This window comes from Citrus clementina, unplaced genomic scaffold, assembly GCF_000493195.1.
Source record: "Citrus clementina cultivar Clemenules unplaced genomic scaffold, Citrus_clementina_v1.0 scaffold_5, whole genome shotgun sequence".
Lineage (NCBI taxonomy): Eukaryota > Viridiplantae > Streptophyta > Magnoliopsida > Sapindales > Rutaceae > Citrus > Citrus x clementina.
Window position 1 is genome coordinate 23,813,863 of NW_006262201.1, and position 6,458 is coordinate 23,820,320.

A 6,458-nucleotide genomic window follows, 5' to 3' on the forward strand; every position below is an offset into this window, starting at 1 on the left:
AAGAGACTGCATTTATTTATTTATTGCTCTCTTCCACTGTATACTTTTTGGGTTACTTGCTGCTTCTCTGTAAGTGGAAGGAACATAATCATCTACAATTGGAAGTGCATAGGCCACCATATCAACAAAGTGAGCAGGTTTATGAATCTCTCTGTGTGGCCTTCTATATGCAATTAAATCTTGTTGCTGTGAAGGTTCTTGGGCCAGAACCTATTCTTTATAATCGGTTGATGGAGAATCAGTATTTGTCTCCCCAATATTGGCTGGATTATCTTTAACATTTTCAAACTCTACCTGCTGCAATATGCTACTGGTCTTGTCATCCTTTTGAGAATCATTTTGTTTCAATATGGCTGATTCATCAAAAGTCACATCTCTGCTAAAATTAATTTTCTTTGTAACTGGACACCAAAGCTGGTATCCTTTTGCTCCACCAGTTATACCCATAAACAATGCTTTCTTTCCTCTTAGGTCTAACTTAGATTCCTTTACATGATAATAAGTAGTGGAACCAAAAACATGTAAAGAATCATAATTAGTAGCAGGTTTACCAGTCCACATCTCCATGGGTGTTTTGCCCTCAATTGCAGCTGATGGCAAACGGTTGATCAGATGGCACGCATATACAACTACCTCAGCGCAAAACTCTTTGCCCAATCCAGCATTGGACAATATACACTGAACTTTCTCCAATATAGTCCGGTTTATTCGTTATGCCACCCTATTCTGTTGTGGTGTATCTCGAATAGTGAAGTGTCGCACAATGCCCCCATCTTGGCATATTTGTAGAAATAGATAATTCTTGTACTCACCACCATTGTCTGAGCGAACTCTTTTGACCTTTCGACTAGTCTGAGTCTCAACCATCTTCTTTTATTTAAGAAATATGCCCAAAACTTCATTTTTATTCTTCATCAAATACACCCACACTTTTCTTGAATAATCATTAACAAAAGTAACAAAATAGTGCATAACTCCCAAAGAAATTGTTTTGGTAGGTTCCCACACATCACTGTGAACATAGTCGAGAATTCTTTTTGTATCGTGAATTGCTGAAACAAATTTTACCCTTGTTTGCTTGCCCAGAACACAATGTTCAAAAAATTCCAATTTGCAAGAATTTACGTCTTTCAATAAGCCTTGCTTTACTAAAGTCTGCAATGCTTTTTCACCAGCATGTCTCAAACGCATATGCCATAACTTGGTTGCTTTTAAATCTGCATATTTTCCAGAAATTGTTGATACTGATCCAATAATTGTACTTTCTTGAAAATAATACAATTTATTTCTTCTTGTGCCTTTCGTCATTGTCAGTGCACCGGCTACTACCTTCAACAATCCATCTCTCAAAGTGATTGTGAGCCCTTTAGATTCTAGGACTCCTAATGAGATAAGATTTTTCTTCAAACTTGGTACGTAGCGAACATCCGTCAAGACTTGGATTGAACCATTATGATTTTTTAATTGGATTGTACCTATTCGCATGGTTTTACAGGCATTGTCATTGCCTATAAAAACAACTCTACCGTCCAACTCTTTGAAGTTATAAAACTAGCCTTTGTTAGGACACATATCAAAAGTACAACCCGAATCTAAAATCCACTCATTTGAGTGACATGTCAACGTCATGCCAACTAGACTAAAGTTTGACTCCTCATCATGCTTTGCTACACATGCATCAAAAGTAGCCTTGCCCTTTTGTAACCTAGAACAATTCTTTTTCCAACGCCTTTTCTCACGATAAAAAGCACATTCATCTTTGTCAGGCCTCCTTTTAGACTTACTTCTTTTTCTAGGTTTTCGGCTTTGTGAACGACCTTTCATTGTTAATGCTTCTACAACTGTATCTTTGTGATCCTTTGTGTCTTTCTTTCTAGTCTAAGAGTTGTACAATGCACTGCATACAGCATCGAATGTGACACTATCCTTCCCATGAAGCAAAGTGGTGGTGAGATGATCATATTCATCAAGAAGGGAATTCAACAATAACAATGTCTTATCTTCATCTTCAAATTTCTCATCCAAATTTAACAAATCTGCCAATATTTTGTTGAATGAGTTAACATGGGCATTCATTGACATGCTAGATGTATATGTGAATTGATAGAGTTTCTTCTTCATATAAAACCTATTTTCAAGGCTTTTCTTCATATACTCTTCTTCCAGTGTCTACCAAAATTTTTTTGCTGATGTCTCCCTCATGACTGAGTATTTTTTATCTTTAGCCAGACATAGGCGAATAGTACCATATGTCTGTCTATTGATCTTTATCCACTCCTTGTCATCCATCACGTCAGGCTTTTCTTCAATAACAACGTCCAACTCTTGCTGCCATAAGACATCCAACACCTCACATTACCACATACCAAAATTATTGGTACCATCGAATTTCTCCACTTCAAACTTTGCATTAGTCACACTAGTCCTCACTCATGAAGACGATGACGATGCCTCTGCCATCCCTTTTAACTTAAATGATTAGTGTCTTCAAAAATTATTTACACTTGAAAAAAGCCTTTATGATGTTTATTTCGCATGAATAAATGCACCAGGAATGTTCCCAAGAGAATGGATGGGTCACAACAGTCCCATATAAAACCCAGACTCATTAGGCTTTTATTGCCTTATTGACAGAACTTTCCTACACATGCAAAAATACACACTACTTACAATAGACTGTCTCCCAAGTATAAATGGTTGTCTCCACCGTATTAATGAACAGTACTGTATATGTGAATTGTACCGTATACATGAACAGTACCGTATATGTGAACAATGTCGTATGCCCCAAGCGCGAACCTTCGGTTCTGATACCAATTGTTGCGGAAATGCGGGTTGAGCTAATACCAATATTATGGTGACTGCGACTTTTGAAGAAATATAAATGTGACAAATAAATGTAAAGAAATAGGACACAATAATTTACGTGATTCAGCATAAAGCTCACGTCCATGGATAAAGACTGTAAGATAATTTTACTAACAAATGAGAATTTACAAAAGTGGAAAAAACTCTCAAAACCCAAAACCCCAATACACCCAATTGGATCATCTTAGCACCCAAGAAAATACTCTCTCTAAACTCTTGAAGAGCTCACTTGCTATGCTCTTAGATCTCACAATTTGAGATGATTTACAAATGCTTTCTACTCCTCTATTTATAGGCAAAGTTTACAATATGAATGCATGAAAAAAACTTTGGCCATTTTTAATTTTAATGGCTTCGGTGTGATTTTTGGTGAAGAGATCATGCTAGCACATGCAATTGCATCATGCTAGCTCAACAATTGTGTGTTGGAAATTTGCATGCTTGCTGGCTCATGCAAGCATGCTTGACTTTTCAACAAAAATGAGAAAAAAAAAATCTTCTATTCATTCATAGAACATGTTACAGCTATTTCCTAAATTAAGGAAAGGAAATATTCATTTATTCGTATATAAAGTTTCACAACCACTTGTACTAAGTTCTTGTGAGTAAATTAAATGACTACGATTTATAATTGGAGGATAATTTTGACATTTTCACAATAACAGGACCACATATGCATGTTGTGTTAATTTGAAGTTTTACACCATCTGATAACGAAATGCTTGATGTTTTGGCTTCTAGAGTCATGTCAATTATTGCCTTATAGATAGGTGAAATGCCTCAGTATTAGACCCTTCTCGAAGCGAAACATATTAAATGAGTAACAACTTTTAAATCTGCAAGCGCGAATTGTCCGACAATGATTTGTATCAACCTTAGGACCTTAGCTGGAGCCTCATTTTACCACACCCAAACATATTCGGTCTTTCAGTATTGATCACATAATCTAACTCGGACTGAATACTTAATTACCTTCTAAAGTGGCAATTCATGTAGCTGAATCGTATTCTTGTTGTATTGTAATCGTGTCCTGTCAAATTTAAGTACCTATAGATATTACACATTTGATAATCATGTCAAAAAATTCAAACACAGATACGTCCCACTTAATAAATGGGTGACATGACATGATGCACATCACACGTTTCTGTTGGACACGATTTTGATACAATTACACAGCTAACAACCTGATTATCAATGGAAATACTATCATAATTCAACATTAAATGAATAAAATAAAAATAAATCAGTTCATTAGAAAAATAAATGACATAAGAACCTCAAACTAATCCAAGATGTGAAAATTCAATTATCTAAGCCAATTATAAATTTAAATCATTACGGACAATAATTAATAAATAATAACTCAACCAAAATATAAAATATGATAAACTGAAAATTTATCATTCATGCCATAAAGATGTAATTGTATTGAAGCAGTCCAGCAGTATCCTATATATAGCTAGAAGCAGAGACCAAGCTTACCATCAATTTTCCAAATTCACCAAAAAAAAAAATGAGCTGGTTCTGGGCAGGAGCTATTGGCGCTGCTAAGGTAAGGAGCTACTCTCTAATTTAGTTTATGTACGTATAACATCTCGATATTTAAAATAATGTTTGTTTAATTTTTACTTGAACAGAAAAAAATTGGAAGAATATGATCAAAGTCGGGACTACCAGAACGTGGGACTTGTAATAGGTGTGACGGGAATTGTAGGCAACAGCCTGGCTGAGATTTTACTCCGATCAGATACCCCCGTCGGACCGTGGAAGGTCTACGGAGTGGCCCGACACCCCAGGCCTAACTGGAACGACGATTACCCCGTTGAATACATCCAATGCGATGTCTCCGACCAGGAGGACACACAAGCCAAGCTCTCAAAACTCACTGACATCACCCACATCTTCTACGTGACGTGGGCCAGTCGTCGCACTGAAGCGGAGAATTGCCAAATCAACGGCGCAATGTTTCATAACGTACTCAGTTCTGTAATCCCAAATGCACCGAATCTCCGCCACATTTGTCTCCAAACTGGAGGCAAACATTATGTGGGGCCATTCGAGTTTGTTGGTAAAATACCATCTCACGATCCGCCTTTTACTGAGGATTTGCCAAGGTTAAACGTTACACTATTTTACTATACTCTAGAAGATATATTATTTAAAGAAATTGACAAAAGAGAGGGCTTGACTTGGTCCGTACATCGACCGCACGGAATATTTGGGTTTTCACCTTATAGTTTGATGAATATTACAGCCACTCTCTGCGTGTACGCAGCTATTTGTAAACATTAAGGTGCTCCTTTACTATTTCATGGCACTAGAGATACTTAGGAAGGCTTCACACAATTTTCGGATGCAGATTTGATTGCGGAGCAGCAAATTTTGGGCGGCAGTGGATCCTAATGCAAGAAACGAAGCTTTTAATTGCACTAATGGAGATGTTTTGAAGTGGAAGCATTTATGGAAAGTGTTGGCTGAGCAGTTTGAGATTGAGAATTATGGGCTTGAAGATGGAAAGTGTAGTGAGAGAGTGAGATTGGAGGAAATTATGAAAGGCAAAGAAAGTGTGTGGGAGGAGATTGTGAGAGAGAATCAGCTTCAGCCAACGAAACTGAATGAGGTTGCTGTTTGGTCATATGCAGATACGGTGATGAATGTTGGTGCGGGTTATTTAGTTAGCATGAACAAGAGTAAGGAGCACGGGTTCTTGGGTTTCAGAAATTCTATTAGTTCCTTCGTTACTTGGATTGGCAGGCTAAAAAGTCACAAGATTGTGCCTTAAGTATTTTTTTTTTTTTTCAATTTGGTGCGTTAGTTAAAACTTTCAATTAATAGTTCAAATTGTGTTTGTTTGGCTGGAAATGCAGCTTTTGTTTGTTCTTTGCTTTCCAATAAATGAAAAGCTTCGTTTCAGGCAGAAAAATGATATTAAAAAAAAAAAAAAAAAGGCACTGTACTCAATTTCGTGCTGAGAAAACATTCATTTTACATTTCTGAATTATATGCCTTCAAGTTATGATGACTCGACGTTCAAAGCCTAATCCTAGTCGAATGCTCCTTTAATTTGTTCGTCCAGTTGGAACCAACTGATTCAAAGGACAAGAAAAGGGAAAATGGAAAGAAAAGTTGATGGTGAACATATAACTGATCAAAATGAAATCATCCAAAAATTTTTAATTGGAGAGCTTTATTTAGAGAGAGCAGATGGAAAGAAAATGAAATTAAAATAAAGTTTATGGACATTTAAGTCATCTTAATGGTTGGGGGTATATCTGTAATTTTATTGGGTCAAAGCGATCAATACTTACATTTAGTAGAAAATCTAAAAGATTCTTCATAGTCTATTATCATAATTCTTAGGGAAGAGTAGTAAGTTGTTTATGTCGATTTTAATGCGTGTGCATAAAAATTTACCTTTATATTTAATCCGATCGAAACTTTACCAGTAGATATAAGGTAAACAAAAATAGTGTTGTGGTTGATTCTTTACCACTGCATTAGGCGTTAAGAAATATCTCCTTTTTTCATTAAGAATTTCTTAGTTATGTTATTTTCTTATTTAGGAGAACTACTAATTAAGGGATAAG

The 6,458-nt window shown here is 36.1% G+C and overlaps 1 pseudogene; it reads left to right on the forward strand.

Moving 5' to 3' along the window:
- The first annotated feature begins 4,373 nt into the window (after nucleotides 1-4,373).
- LOC18042553 lies at nucleotides 4,374-5,673 on the forward strand (annotated as a pseudogene).
- The last annotated feature ends 785 nt before the right edge of the window (nucleotides 5,674-6,458 follow it).